At 30.6% G+C, this 17,132-nt stretch overlaps 1 long non-coding RNA gene across 2 annotated transcripts; it reads right to left on the bottom strand.

The window, feature by feature from the left end:
• Positions 1-959: 959 nt before the first annotated feature.
• Positions 960-15,651, bottom strand: LOC126734765 (uncharacterized). 2 transcript variants are annotated; one of them, XR_007660167.1, is made up of 2 exons: positions 15,556-15,651; positions 960-1,255 (listed from the first exon to the last, which is right to left on the bottom strand). It is a non-coding gene; the product is annotated as an uncharacterized LOC126734765 (long non-coding RNA). The 2 variants fall into 2 exon arrangements; XR_007660166.1 differs by lacking the exon at positions 15,556-15,651 and adding an exon at positions 4,316-4,679.
• Positions 15,652-17,132: the final 1,481 nt, after the last annotated feature.

Here is a 17,132-nt window from a genome sequence, read left to right on the forward strand (position 1 = left end):
ATAGTACCTGATGGTGTATTACTGCAATTTTTTGGTGAATTTTGAAGAATTATGGTCAACTGTATCCTGAAAGAAGACATTCCCAACCACAAATGATTCAAAATCTAAAGAAGAAATTCGAAAGGATTCGAAATTTAATATAGCAGTAAATTTAATTAATTATTGAGGATTCTGCATTAGACAATTCGCTAGAGAGTTTCCTTTTAGTAAATCATTAATTTCCCGTATTAAGCGAAAAACTTCATTCCTTACATATCCAATTAATTATTACAGGAATGCCAGTCAATTGTATTAGAAAAATAGGATCACTTTTTGTCAGTGACCTAAAATAGGATGCATCATCCCGAATTTCTGGTCAATCAATGTCACAATTACCATTATTATGATTCTAGCAATCCATTTTCTACTAGAGAATGAATTAATAGAGTCACTTAAGGGCCTTTTACACGATCAGTTCAGTTCTCATTTCAGTTTCAGTTTCAGTTAAACTGTCCGTTTTTCCTATGTGTAAAAAGTAATAACTGATAGGAAAACTGAAACGGAGACTGACAAATGACGGGAGCGGTAGACTTATTTTGTTTCATTTCAGTTCTTAGAATTCCTATGTTAACAACAACGCTTCATGCTATCATAATGTAAACATCAGGAAGACTGCTTACAGTCTCCTATTGGAAAAATTTATAGAATATAACAAAGCAGCAACAAAGGCGATGGTAAAATCTAAAATTAATATCCTGCGCTCAACTTTTAACAAGGAAGTTAAAAGAGTCAAGGGCAGTGAGAAGAGTGGAGCAGGAACTGAAGAAATATACTCACCCTCACTATGGTATTATGATCTTCTTTTATTCCTTAGCGACCAACAGCTCACCCAAACTAATGTGAGCACCATGGATGACGACAGTGACAATGAGGGAGCGGTAAGTGTTTAAATAATCCATAAAGAAAAAACTATGCAAAACGAAGCAATCAAGACGTCATATATTTTCCTTTTTTATTTTATTAAAGCTATTTTTCTCTTAAATTATTTAAGTTAACCAAAAAATTATCCAAAATATGTTTTTTGCACTGAATCATCTTGCCATTCAACTCGTCCTTCATTTACAAAGTATTTTACGAACCTATTTCGACAGTATTTAGCATCATTACTAACATTGCCGCTATTGATGTAATTTTGGAGATCTACTAGCCCTTGCACTTCACATATCTCTGAATTCGTGTCATTTAAATCGGGTATGATGTATGAGTCTTGGGACAGCTAAAATAAAAAAAATATATATATAAAAACTATAATATAAAGATAAGAACATAAAAATAATATAAACTATAATATAAAGATAAAAACTATTAATTTTCGAACTGACAGTGACATTCGAAAATGGAGATTCTTTACAAGTGCAACCATGGAAATAAAAACAATTGGCAGTGTTTATAACATTATTTTTATCCTTGATCTTACCTTAATTTGTAAATAGACGTACCTATTGGTTTTCGTGTTATTTAAATGTAAATATTTTGGAAACAGTTGAGTTTTAAGATAAGGTGTGTTATATAAAACTTGCTTGGAATTTCGCCTTTATTTCATAAATACAATAAAAAATATAGCATTCCTTTTAAAAAAATGACCGATACCGTCATATCTTTTTTTTGTTCCACCCTGTATACAAAAATTTATGTGAAATAATGCGCAACTTAAAATAAAAATCGACGGGTCCGAGCGTTTTCTCAAAAAATCATGTCTCTAATTTTAATTAATCTATGCGGAACTTTAGGCGGTCACTGTATAGGGATTTCCATCATATTTTTGTATTATTATTATTTTTATATATATATACAGGGTGGTCCAGTTTAAACGTCATTAATTTTAATTCATGATTGAATTTAAAAAGAAATAGACTCTCATTATAAAATTTTTCTCAGAAATGTTTAATAATAAAGATAAAGGGTGTTAAAATTAAGAATAATTAATTGTTTATTTATCATAACTTTTAAACTACTAGCTCAATTTTAATTAAATTTCGCATGCAGGTTATTGTAGTGAATTATCAATTACTGATGAAGCCAATTTAAAAAAAATGGCCAGTGGCATAACATACTGAGGGACTTCATCCTTTTTTTGTCTCAAATCTGCGAGGTGATAAAAAAATTTTTATAAGAAGTCAACTGGTAGATTTTCCATTTAGTTTGGAAAAAAAGTTACTTTTGCAAAATGATGATTTAAGGCACTGTTTTTAAAATATTTAAATTTAATTGTACAGAGACGCCAGTTAAAATGCTGCCAAAACTTAAAAAAAAAGGAAATTAGGCTTGAATCTTAAATTAAACCTGTCAAATGAAATAATGACTTAAGGTAACTGTCTTTTTATAAATTTTTGCAACATTTTAGTACGTATTTCTGAACAATTAAAGTAAGATATTTTAAAAACAGTGCGTTAAATTATAATTTTAATAAGAGTAACTTTTTTTTCATATTAAATGGATCTTACAGATTTGAGACAAAAAAGGATCAAGTCCCCTCCGTATGCTACGCCATTGGCAATTTTTTTTTAAATCATCAGTAATTGACAATTTAGTACAATAATATGCATGCGAAATTTAATTAAAATTGAGCTAGTAGTTTAAAAGTTATGATAAATAAACAATTAATTATTCTTAACTTTAACACCCTTTATCTTTGTTATTAAACATTTCTGAGAAAAATTTTATAATAAAAGTCTATTTCTTTTTCAATTCTCTATCACGTATTAAAATTAATGACGTTTAAACTGGACCACCCTGTATATTAAAGGAGCCTTTAGTACAGAGTTCGAATCTATGTTTAAATAAGAGCAATTTCAACTTTTTTTCAGATATCTTCGGAATTTGTCTTAATGTGAATTTCAATCTTCCTAACGCCTTAAAGAAATAAACAAAAAAATCCCGACTTCCTTCCCTATAAATAAATCCATCCATAACCATTAGGAAAACGAAGTAACAAACCCCAAAGGGCAACAGCTAAGCCCAAGTCCAGGTGATTTCCCATAAGACTGCGCACATGTTTGTACATATGCCGTCGGTGCATGTGCGCGCCATAGAGGGATAAAGAGTCGCGCTTATGGGCCCATTGTACCCTTAATTGTCCCCTTTTTAATTTATTTATGAACATAATGGTATGAATGCCTACTGTACGGGGTTTTGCAGCTTGCAGCTTACCAAATGTCAAGTATACGCCGTGTATAGGGAAATTATTAGAGAATTTTTCTTATATAATACGAAAAACAATTTAAATATTTTGTTCTAAATATACAGTCCCTTGAGTACATGAGCTTCATCTATTAATTGATTCATGTGATTTTCCTAATATTGTATTATTAACTAAGCACTAGTTAAAGCCTAATGAATGTTTTTTTTTAATATCTAATTATGTTCCTATGTCAATTTTTTGTTGTCAACACTCTATACATGGCAGAACTTCTATTTTTGTTAAACAAACTCTTGAAACTCTTTTTTTTGATGAGTTTAATAATTTTCTGTTGGACATAGTTTTTGAATTCTCCCTTAGTTTTTGTAGACATAGGCCACTCACTAGAGATAATGGTATATTCCTGGACAAACTTAACTCTCTATTATCCCAGTTGTCCCTAAACTTTAAAGCTATATTGGCTGGTAACTTTAATATTAACTTTACCTTTGACCCTTACCATATCGTACTTCTCTTTAAATATATTGGACTCTTACGACTTAAAAATGCATGTTCTTTCTCCCACACGAATAACATCCTAATCTGCAACCACTATTGATTATTTGGTTACAAATTTAAATGATCTGTATAGTTGTATACAGTTCTTTCTTCTGGTATTTATGACCATGAAGTTATTCTCACTAAGAATCCATGCAACACTGTTTTGTCTTTATCTCATTATGTAAGAATTTTCAGCAGAACGAACTTCAATGCCTTTTCTTCTGCTACAGCCTTGGTTGGAATGCAGTCCTGACCCATTACCTTATTTTTTCATGTGCTATGTGACAGGATAAATCAGTGTTTTCCTAAAAAAAGACTTGAAAATGAGAAATAAAAATCCATGAGTAGGCTAGGAATTTCGGTTAAAAACCTCCGTTTTCTGACTAAGTTGTGGAAATAATGAATACATTATTTTTTATCATCAAAAATATTGTAGTCTATACAGAAAGAAGGAATAAGCAGAGAGAATGTTAGTCAATTATTAATGATTTTAGGCTGTAGGAGAAATATAAAAATAGTGGACTGTATCTTTAATTAATTAATGCATAAAAATTTAAGACGGCGGTCAAGACAACCCCAAAATAATTTGTGGCTCACCTTGCTGTCGCTTCTGTTCAGGACTGCTCCTCCAGGTTCACCTCCAAATATTTGCTGGGTTTGACGGTGTGCCGGCACTTATAATTTTTGGAATTCACTCGCGTGTCTTTATATATGGAGAGCGACTTATTTGGTCAGTAGTTTATATACCAATGCTAATGCTGCCAGTTCCCATCAATCAGGATCGATGCAGTACTGGACTAGAGGTGCGTGCGACTCTTCTCGGTCAAAATTAAGGTTGTCTTACATATGACGCGATAAAAAGCCGCAAATAATAATTTAGCAAAAAAAAAAACTAAAGAAATTGTAGAATACAACTTTAGATATTAACAACGATCAGTATCACGACGAAGCAAAGCTCATGTTAAATATAATTATATCAATATTGACAATAAAAAAAAGAATAAAAATAAATAAAGAAATAAGTCTTCCGATTTGACGGAACATAGGTATTTTCATTAAAAAAATTCAGTACCAGAGGTATGAATAAATATTTTAAACGATTATTATTGTAATATTTCTCATTTCTCGCTCAAGAAGGTCAGTCCAACATTCTTTTTTCTTTTATCCCGTTGATCTCACCAAAGTTAAAGATGCAATTAAAAGCTTAAAACCCCATAAGTCATCTGGAGCTGATAGAATATCTTCAAAATTACTATGCTGTTTTCCTGACTTAGCATTGAATGCCTTAGGGTCTGCTATAAAAAAATTCCTGGCATAATGGCATTTTTCCTTTATTTTTAATAGAGGAAGTCGTTATCCCTCTTTTTAAGGGTGGGGATTTGAAACAACTTTGTAATTACCATCCAATTTTAACCACCTCCAAAATAGCTGAAAAACTTGAAAAAAGCAGAAATTCGCCTTTTTTAAAACATAGCACTTTATTTGCAAATCAAACTAGTAACGGCACTCATGATGCTCTTTTTAGCTTTTTTGGAAAGTATCTATGTGTGCTTAAAGTGTTTTGTGATCTATCCAAGACATTTGATTGTGTATATCATGGAATACTGTTGTCTAAGCTGAATAAATATGATTTGGGGGTAGCCATTGTAATGGCTGGAATCCTATCTATCAAATCGTATTCAGAGAATTACAGTATATTTAGGTATTTATCTGATTCTAGATCCCTTAAATCTAAAGTACCTCAAAGTTCAGTGTAAAGACCACTATTATTTTTGCTGTATGTTCATGACATGAAACTTCAAGGTAAAGGGATTCAGTTTATTGATGATATCACCATAATATGGAGTCATAAAAATTCTGATTAGATTAGAGCTTAAGTGGTGTACTTCAAACAGGCTTGTGTTTAATGTGATTATAAGACCTTTATTATCTGGTTTAAGTATAATGTCCAGGGCATGATGTTTAGTGAAGAGTCCCTTTTGCAAGTCAAAGAAAACTGTAGGTTCTTTAGTATAACCATTGATGGTTACCTTCGATTCCAAAATCTTGCATCAAAATTATTCTCTGGATGTTTTGCAGTAAGAACGGCGAGACATGAGCTGGGAGGAGTGGTTGCATGTTCAGTGTACTGTTCACTTATTGAATCTCACCTTCGTTATGGCATACCTTTTTGTAAGTACTTGGTTAGTAACCATTATTTTTGTGATGCAAAATAAAGCAGTTAGATATCCATCTTCTGCTGGATTAAGAGATTCTTGTAACCCCTCTTCATATCTCAAATATCCTAACTCTACTTTCTCTTCTTATTTTGGAAATAGCTAGTGTTATTCATAAATGTGCTAAACCTTTCTCTGACACGGTCATATGACTTATCGTGTAGATGATTTTCCTCTACCAATCCCTATATCCTCCCTTACCAGAAACTCGCTCATTTATCTTAGTAAAAAAACTTACAATCGTGCATTACACAAAACAAACATTAGATATTAAAAAGTTCAAAAGCAAGTTAAAATCACTTTTATTATCTAAAGCATATTATAGCCTTGATGAATTTAATTATTATTACTAACATCATTTTCATATTTTGTAATACCTTTTGTGTTCTTTAATTTAATTCTTCTTAATTCTGTTTTTGACAGCAGTTTTAATTATTTTGTTATTTTTTGGTAATGTTTTATTGAAAAATGTCATTTTTTAGAAATATGTATTGGTTTTTTTGTGTGAGACTTAAATCAATTTGTAATGCTTGTACACAAGGTTTTGTCTTACGTATTATATTAATTATTTTTTAATGCCCAAATTACAATTTATCATATATTCTTAAATAAATATTATGAGCTGAATTCATTGATACTCCTCCACCCCCAATTAACAAAAAGAAAAAAAATTGAAAAACGTATCGGTTTTCAGGCGGCATTTCGTAAATGATCCCTTAATTAACCCGTAGGGGCAAAACACATGTTTCCAAACATATATTTAACAGACCTGTCGAACGAAACAGAACACCATCAACATCAATGCGTTAAGTGTCCGTAAGATCGGCGTGTTTCGGGAAGTATCTGTCAAGTGTATCTGGAAATGTGTTAAACGTCTGTTTAATTTGCCTTTTACAGCTAAATATGGCTCGGTGTGGTCTGCTCTAGGTTTGACTATTCGGCATCTAGGTCCTTGTATATAAGACAATATCCGTTACACTCTGTAACTATATTCTATTGTGACTTTTGTAGATTTTAGATATAGAACTTCTTTCTGTTGAACCCCTTTTCCAGATGAGTAACCAACGTAAGGGGTTTGGAAAATTTTTAACGAAAATATGCACCTGTTGCTTTTATGAATTGGGGATGTTTCACTTGGTGGTTTCTTATATAAATCATGGGAAATATGTAAGAAAGTATGTATAAGAATAATGCAGTAATTAATTGAGGAAAAAAGGTAAAAAAGAAACAAAAGTGCTGATTTTTTTTCGACATGATAATCCATCTCAAGTACAGTAATCATGAAAGATAATAAAATAGGATTTCTCGTCTGTAATGATTAATGAAAGGACAAAAATATGAAAATTTTAAAGATCGAGAAATAAATGAAATAAATATCATATGACAGTATCATTTTGATGATAAATTGTTTAAATGAAAACATTAATATTAATCCTAAATAAACATAAATTTAACACGTATAATATATTATGTGTGTACCAAGTTCTGCAACTTAAACGGTTAATAAAAATAAATTTTTTACTAAAAATAAAAAACAAATATATTATCTTTATATAAATTAATTAATTAATAATATAAATTAATATTGGAGTAAAAAATACTTATACATATATGTATACTAATTGTTTGAAAGCTTAACAATTTTTCTTTTTTTTAAGTAATTTTTTTTGTTTAACATACATTTTTACTTTTGAATAATTATTATACAAAAGTATAATCCCAAATATGCATACAATTTTCCATATGGTTGGTTATCTCCTGTTATATCTGATAATAAATATTGTAATGCTAATATCAAATATACCTATGTATTTCTCAATTTTTCAAATCAATAAACTGCAATATAAATATCGTCCCTACAATGTCCAAATGTCGAATGTGAAAATGCCTACTTTTGAGGAGAGCTAAAAAACATATTTAATTGTCATTTAAAATTTATCACATATGCCAACTTGTTTTTTTTATATTACTGCTATGCAGTTTTTCATTCTTTTTGTGATAGTGCTAACACCTATAGTTTTTTTTCTTATTATAGGCTAAAAATCTATTTTCGTCACTTTGCATCTTATTAAAAATTTGTACCAATTTACGGCTTTGTCAAAAATTTTACTTCAAAGAATCGAATGTGACATATTCGATTCGATTCGATTGTTCGATTCGATTGTTTGTGTTATAAAAATTTATTTTTTTTGTTTTTAATAAAAGTCAATTAATGAAACAAAAATTGACATACAAATTATTTATTATAAGCACTAAACACATTAGAAAACAAAACCAAGAACAAAATAAAAATATGGTTAGGTGGAATTAAATGATAGAAGAATCATCATTGTCACGGAAATTTAAACATGAAATTAAATTACAATTAGAAATATTTTTTTAAATCTCTTCGGGCTCATCTTCATCTTCATTAGCATCTGGCTCTGGTAGATAGTCCCTTACTTCGCTTGATGTTGGTAGGGAGTAGTAGTATTGGTGGTAGGTTTTTGGGATCAAATTTTGTGAGCACATTGACAAGAGATCTCTTTTTTTTACATCGGTTATGGGAAGTCTATTATTATAAGGAGTAGAAGAAGTTTTTTGATAATATCCTCTTTTTTTATAGCCGCTAATTTCAAAAAGTCCTCATTATAGTTTCGTTTCATTAAAATGTGTTTGTTTTCATTCATTTATCTTAAAACCATACACCATCAATGGAAGTAAAATGATCGTCAATAACTGGTTCCATTTTATTTACCTAATTTTTTTGCTTTTTCTTAGCTCTTAGCGTTTTGACATTTTTTCTACAATAAAGGAGGCAAACAACACGTGCTAAAGAAAATCTAAGTATAGCCACTCATGGTTCCCTGGAACAGTGCCAACTAAACTAGCTACGGATTCAGCGCCAACTCAGAAAATATAAACAACTTCAAAATAAGAAATGTGGCACATTCGATAAATTAATGAAGTTCTTAACTTCCACGTTCGTATATTCTGCTAATACTTACGGACTCCAACTATCGAATATGAAATATTGTATAAAATGATCCGTTAATTTCAAAGAATTTGCATTTTCTCCAAAGCGTAACTATCGAATGTGCCACATTCGATATTATGCTTTGTATTAATTGCAAACCCTACATGATTTTTCCCATATTCAACTATCGAATATGCCACATTCAATACTATGATATTCAAGATTTTGAAGATTTTTTGATATTTGCAGTGTCTAACTAACAAATGTGTCATATTCGATAGTAGATTTACAAATATAACAAGTTTTATGTAATCTTGGTACAAAAAAACGAATGTGAATATTCGATACTTTGATTCTGTAAAATATAGAAATACATATATATTCGCTACTTCTAAAACGCGTTCTAAAGGAGCTACAGATTCAATAATTTGCCACAAGACGTATTACGGCTAGTATAACAGCAATGTATCGAATTTGAAAAATCCTTTTTTTCACATTCGATAGTTGGACATTGTAGGGACGATATAATCAAAATGTTTAAAAAAAAATAAAAACAGGAAAGAAATGTATATACATATATAATATTGAGAAAAAAAACAAAACAAATAAATTCCAAGCCCTATAATTCCTATAGAATCCGAGGCTCTGGGCTTAAATATTGTCCCTGTTAATATACTGTAAATCCTCAATATTCTGGTTTATTGTTTAATGTTTAATTATGTGTTTATTAGTTTAATTTAAATTTTTAGAGAATTCAATGTGTGTTCCTGTTCCAATTAAAATCCTGTTTCTATTTCAAAAATCATTGGTTACTTCTAGAATATTAAAGGATATTAGTCTAATATTCTAGGATATTAATTTGTTTATTTACAGTCATTTTTATGTGTTTATAGAATTTAAAAAATATTTCTATATTCCAGGAAATTAAAGTAATTTTTCTGTGTGTTGCTGAAACTATATAGAATGTTTTAAAGATATTTTAATTTTTTTTTTTACGTAGGAAAAGTGATTTCTTTTGAGTTCCTGGAATTTAAAAAAAAAACTCTTTTTTTTTAATTCTCAAACAAAAATGGGGGATAAGTACGTAGTAGATGTTCCTAAATCATTGGAAACAAGATTAAAGGTAGTCGGAATTAATGAGTGTGAACATTCCCTGACTGATGGGGAAATTGTGGGCAAAATTGAGAGGCAAAACAACATACAGAGGAATTCAGAAACCAAAATTAATGTAATCAGGAATACAAAGATTATTAACAAAAGATTTAATTTGGTTAGTGAAGTTGATTCAAACACCTATAGTTACTTTATTGAAAAAGAACAGATGCTGGGTATTTAATGATTGCAATATTCGTCGTTGCTTTCAATGTTGCCGTTATGGACATATTGCCAATGATTGTGAAGGAAGTAAGGTGTGCGGTAAATGAACTGGCGAACATGATGACAAAGAATGTAATGTGGATGTACCTAAATGTGTAAATTGTGCGGCGTCAAATCAAAAGTACGGTCTTAACTTAGATGTTCGTCATACTGTGTGGGAGATCAATAAATGTGATTCGTACAAAAGAATTGAGGGCCTCCAGCGAAATAAGTATACCAAATAGCAATTAGATTCAAATATTGTCTACAACTCAAGCATTGTCTATTTAAACTCTCAAGGCTTTTTGAACAATAAGGATGAAATAATTGTTTTATTAAAGGACTGGCAACCTAAGGTCTTGTTTCTCAGTGAAAATCATGTATCAGAGGATATTGAACCATGTGAACTTAATGTTGAGGGGTACAAACTAGAAAAGTGTGCGACAGACAATAATAGAACTGGAGGAGTAATTGCTTTAGTAAGAAATGATCTTCGATACAAGTTAAAAAATGTGCATTGTGTTAAAAAATTTTGTTTGGTTGTTGTCCTTGAAACTGTCTTCGTCTGGTGTAAAGTATTTGTGTTCTGTATTGTACCATACTCCACAAAGACGGGATGCTGCCTTTATTGAGTTTTTTGAAAACTACCTAGACGAGGTAAGCGATTTTAATGGCACTATTATTATTTTGGGAGATTTTAATCTGGATTTACTTAACAACTCATTTTATGCTGACAAAATAAAGGATGTAATATTTTCCAGTGGATTTACACAAATTGTAAAATCGCCTACAAGAATAGTACCTACGAGCCAGACGCTTATTGATTATGTAGTAACTAACGATAAAAATTTACCTGTTGAAGTACATTTAACACCGAAAATCAGTGACCATTCCATTATCTCAATTAATGTTGATCATCAAAATATAGTGACTCCGAATATAACTACTTTGAAAAGATCTACTAAACATTATAACTCAGATCAATTGCAACATGATATTATTAGTACACCTTGGAACACCAGCATTTCAGATGTTAATTTACAAGCAGAAGCCTTCATCTTCTCTATTACATCAAGCCTCAACGAAATGTGTTCCATGATCCCAGCTGTCACAGAAGAAAAATATCAAGATAAGAAGTGGATTAACTCGGAAATTAAAAATCTAATGCGTGAGAGGGATAGTCTGTATAAAAGAGCCATTTTACATAAAAGTGAAGACTAATTTAAGACGAAATGCTATCGTGAGCAAAATTAGAAATGAGAAAGATAATTATTTTGCTGCAACCATAGATGAAAATCGAAAAAATCCAAGGGAACTATGGAAAAATCTGAAGACCCTTCTGCCGGGTAAAACTGAAGCAATACAGAGCGAAATTCTCTTTGGAACAAAGATTGAGACTGACGTGGCAGCAACAAAATATAGTTAGCAAGTGCCCCAAGAAGTCCAACCTCAACTAATATTCTCCAGAATTTTGAACCAATATCAATGGCTAAATTGAGACAAGTCGTTGATAATCTAAAAAATGTAGGCGGGGGTGAAGATGGCATCTCCAAACAGATTATTTGTGATGTCTTTCATGTTGTTGGAAATAGGCTGTTGGGCGTCGTAAATACCTCACTTTTAAATGGCGTCTTCCCGGAGTCCTGGAAGACATCAACAGTTATTCCTGTCCCAAAGGTGCCAAATACCAAGTTGTCTAATGAGTTTCGTCCTATCAATACTGTTTCTATATATGAAAAGGTCTTAGAAGTATGTGTAAAAGAGCAATTACTGCAGTTCTGTGATAACCAAATTATAGTTCCTAACCAATCTGGCTTTCGTCAACGTCATTCATGTGAATCTGTACTTCTGAATATCTGTGATAATTTTTTAAAGGCAATTGACTTAGGTAATTATGTGTTGGCTGTGTTTTTGGATTTTAAAAGGGCGTTTGAAACTGTTGATAGAGATATATTGTTGGGTAAGTTAGAGCACATAGGAATTAAGCTGAACGTTTTAAAGTGGTTAAAGTCTTATTTGTGTAATAGGTTACAACGTGTGAAGTGTAATAATGCTATGCCTGAAACTGTAAATGTCGATGTCGGTGTGCCCCAAAGTACTGTTCTGGGTCCATTATTGTTTTTATTTTACATTAATGATATGGTTAGGATGGCTCAAAAATCAAATATTATTTTATTTGCTGATGATACTATGCTCTATATAGTTGGTCAAAATCTACAGCAAATGGTTTGCGACATGAACGTAGAACTTGGCAATTTGTTTGACTGGCTTTGTAATAATAAGTTAAGCTTATAAATACCACAAAAAATCAAAATTTTGTATATTTGGTAGACGGTCGAAGACATCTTCTATTGACATTGAAAGTGTAAGTGTTTGTGTGGATGGACAGAAATTAGTTTACGAGGATCAAATTAAATATCTCGGGGTAATTTTAGACTCGAACTTAACTTTTCAGGCTCTTGCGGATTATATCATGAGAAAGTTTGCTAAAAAGGTAGGGTTCATTAATAGGGTGGGAAGAAACTTATCAATGAATACAAAAATAACGTTATTTAATGCTATAGCTCTTCCGCATTTTAAATTTTGTTCAACTCTTTTATATAATTTATGGCAATATAAAATCTCTCAATTGGAAAAAATTCAAAATAGGGCAATGAGAACAATATTGAGATGTAACCGCTATACTCCTATTAAAATAATGTTTAATGTCTTAAATATGTTGACCGTCTATCAACAAATTATGTTTAATGTTAATGCATTTATATTTAAGTTAAAGAAAGGCCTTTTACCTAATTATATATGTGATAAGTTAGTGCTATTTCGTGATGTCCATAATTATAATACTAGGAATTGTACTGATTTTATTTTAGCTCATAAGTGTAACACCGTTCAAATGCTTAATTCCGTGCTCTATAAAGGTTTGCTCGAATTTAATAAATTGCCTAATGACTTAAAAATCTGTAATAATATAAATAGTTTTAATTAAATTAAATTAAAATTGTATTATTAGGCCCATGTTGTGTTTTTTATGTTTAATTTTTGTCGTTTTAACCTCTTTGTATTTTATATGTAGCAATTTGCTTAATAAAGATTATTATTATTATTATTATTATTTTTAACTGGAAATTGAAGAAATTTCTGAGTATTCATGACATTTTAAATATTTTTCTTTTTTTCTAGGAATTTAAAGTAGCTTTTTTGTGTGTTTTTGACACTTGATTTTTTCCCTTTTCCAGGTTTTTAATTTTTTTTAGGTAGCATAAATAGATTTATTTTGGTTTTTGGTTTTGGTTGGAAATTGAACAATTTTTTTAATTTCCAGTAATTTTTTATGTGTTTTTAAAATTTAAAATATATTTCCATTTATTATAAAGTGTAGTTCAAATTTCAAATATTCATAGTTGATTTACATCACATAAAAAAAATATATTAATATTTTTCTCTTTTAAAGAATTAAATTTAGTAGGAAATTTAGTTCTAAATAAATTTAACACTACGTGGCTAAAACTAGAATCTAAGGGAAAACCCTACCAGAGAAAAAAATAAATTACCAGTTTTTTTTCAAGCAGTGATTTTATTGTTGGATTCTTGGAATAGTTTTTATTTAAACAACTTGAAAGTAAACAAATCCTGCAGTCTCCCTCTACTTATTTATTAAACATTCAGTTTTTTTAAATTTCCGACATGTTTCGGACACAGCAGCGTCCATCATCAGAAGATAAAAGGTTTAAAATTGGTATCAGATATACGCCCCAGAGTTTGATTCCATGTCAAAAAAACCCTTTATTTATTATTATTGTTTTTTTTTATTTTATTATTTTTAGTTTTATTTGTTTACATTCAAATATGATTTGATTTTTTCTCAATATTTGTTTGTATACCTATTCCAGGCAGTTGAGCAAGAAATTTACCTTAACTGTTTGAAAAAAAATTATTTGTACTTGGACTGCTTGTAAGAAGTAAAAATTCACAGTTGCTTTATTCTCGATCTTAACCGAAAAATGAAAATATATTTTTAATTTAATTAACACATAAAACATTACTGTAAATCAAAAAGTTCCTGGCAAATGAAAACATATTTTAAATTGACACATTTTATGATCCAAGTGGCTTAAACACCCGTATAATTTTCTAAATTTAGCATCTTTGGCCCAAAATGCATAATCTCACCAATAAATCAACAGGAAAATAAGTGGATCAAACTAAAAAAAAAAGAATTAAATTTTATATGGGTAAAATCCAGCCAAACGAAAATTCGAGGATTTAAATTCCACACTTTATGGGCCTTTCACTGCTCCGAACACGTGTTTAAGTCACTTAAAATTTTACGAGGCACTATATAATGGATACATTTGCTGATCCATGTTTATTGCAGCCAAGAATAATTAATAAATTTCCAATACACACCCTCCCACCCTCCATACGAACTCGAGTATTACGTTGTAACCATAAAACACAAATATATAGAGAAGTGGTGGTTGCATACAAACTGATTGAAATTCAGTGGAAACTATTTTAACTAATTGGACACTTGACGTACCTAATTAGACCAATCAAAATGGTAGACAGATGTGGCCAAATTAAGGAGGGAAAATTCAAATTTTATTTAATAAGAAATCTCATAATTTAATTATTTAATAGCAATATCCAAAGCATACACTTAATCAGAAATGTTACTTTTTAGCATCAGGGTAAAATAAAATTTGTCAGCTCTATTTTCCATATCGAAATGAGTTAATGTACTACAATAATCAATTAGCAATAGTGTACAACATATCACCAATTTCATACCTATGTCCCGCCTCAGTGAACACAGGAAGTGGTATGATACGAGCATGAAATACAATAAAAAAATAAGCAGTGCAAACCTTATAAATAAATTTGCTAAATGAGAATAATGACAAAACATAGTTTTAAATAAATATGTATTGTAGTGTAAAGCCAGCAGTATCAGCGTTTTTAAAATTTGTTCGAGAGAACTGATCAGAACAAATTCTATACCTCAAAGTCTTAATAAAATCTACATTGCATATCTCTCTCCATATTATATACTATGTTAATCAGAACCATTTAAAATATACCTACTCTTACATGAAGGATATTTACAGGAAAATTTTTATCAATTTTTTAATCGTGGAAAAGGACATGAGGCCAGACATTTTGTAATATGTTTTCATAACAATCAAGTTAAAAATTAAATATTTGAAAGGTGAAACCTGTTGATTGAGACCAACTGAATTTGATTTTATTAGACTAAAAATTGACAATACAAAAAAATAACAGTAATAAATAAATTCATATTTTCTTACCAGACACCTGGAATTGCTGCAAATCAATTACAACATTACTCCCGATATTGAAAAAGAACTTTTTAACACAATATCAATCCACGCTTACAGCTTACGTTAATACATTGAAATGAAAATGTCAATGTCAACAACGTCATTTCTGTCAGCTCCTGTCAATTTTGCCAAGCAAGATGGCCGACATACGATTCCAATTTTCATCATACAAGCTTCACACATGTGGTTTTAACGTCTACAGTATTTTCTATTATAGAATTGAGGCTAAGAGTCTAACAGACGTCATGTGTAAAATGATTGAGACTTTCGAAATGTGGATGCTTTCATCCTGGATTGACCGAGATTGTGCTTGCAAATGCGATTTGTGCTTGCAAGAATGTCAAAAGATCTCCAAGTCATGCTTACAAGTAAAGAACAAAAGTTTGAACATTTTATCAGAAGTGAAAAATACGGACTTCTGAAATTCATAATTAAAGGCAAAAGAAGACTTGGGTGTCGAAGAACATCGTGGCTACAGAATTTGCGACAATGGTATAGTGAGACTACGTCAAGCCTCTATATAAAAGCGGTCGACAAAGTACTGATGGCGCTAATGATTGCCAACGTTCGTAGAGGATAAGGCACTTAAACAGGAAGAATACACACCCTGTATATTTACTTAAAATTTTAATCAACAACTAATGCGACATGTGGCGAAAACATTCTCGAGCCCATCAAGGGCGTATTCTTATTTTAGTGTATCTGCAGCCAACATGTTTGTCAATAATAATAAGTCGTCGACCAATTTGTGACATACTTCGGCCATCTGTCACTTTTTAAGCGGGCGAGTTGCGAGTTCGGTAGTCGGGGTGCTGCCATAAAACGAAATAAATCGAACATTTGTTTTTCAGATTGCGGGAGTATTGAGCACATTTGGGCCGCAGAGGATGCAACTGTACAAGGCCAATATGGGCACATCATGCCGGGAAAGCTACGTTTAGACTCAATTTTAAGATAATAAACAGAAAGTTTATAGAGGGCGGTTTAGAGATTTTTAAAAAAAATGCGCATATGGAGATGGATGGTGCTTATTTGTAACCCTCAGTCGATGCATCAATTTCTTACTTTCTTGGATCAATTTATTTTATTAGGAAGCTGTAGTCCGACTTTGGGTTTACAAGTTAAGTTTTATGAGTGGCTCACCTTGTATCTAAAAATTTTGGCAGACAAGACATTTTTGGCATTCAGAAAAAAATAACAAAAATTTTGCAGTAACTAAGAACATTAAATTATTACGTACAAAATTGCGACTGTAAAAAGGCAGACCAATGAAATCTGCAGCCTTTTTCGCACTAAACATTTTTTTCAAAAAAAAAAAAAATAATAATAATAAATACAAAGTTGTAGATTGAAGCAATAGCATAATTTGTATAAAGGATGAAGAATATTGTTGATTCAATTATCAGAGTGGTTATGCGATACATATAATATAAAAATTCTAATTGGCTGCATTGCTACATGCCACAAAAAAAAATCTTTTTTTTTATTTTGGTTAAGCATTCTTGTGAGTTTCTGTAACTTAAAAAAAACTTCCCCTTTTTTCA

Source organism: Anthonomus grandis, chromosome 4 (assembly GCF_022605725.1).
Source record: "Anthonomus grandis grandis chromosome 4, icAntGran1.3, whole genome shotgun sequence".
NCBI classification, from domain to species: Eukaryota; Metazoa; Arthropoda; class Insecta; order Coleoptera; family Curculionidae; genus Anthonomus; species Anthonomus grandis.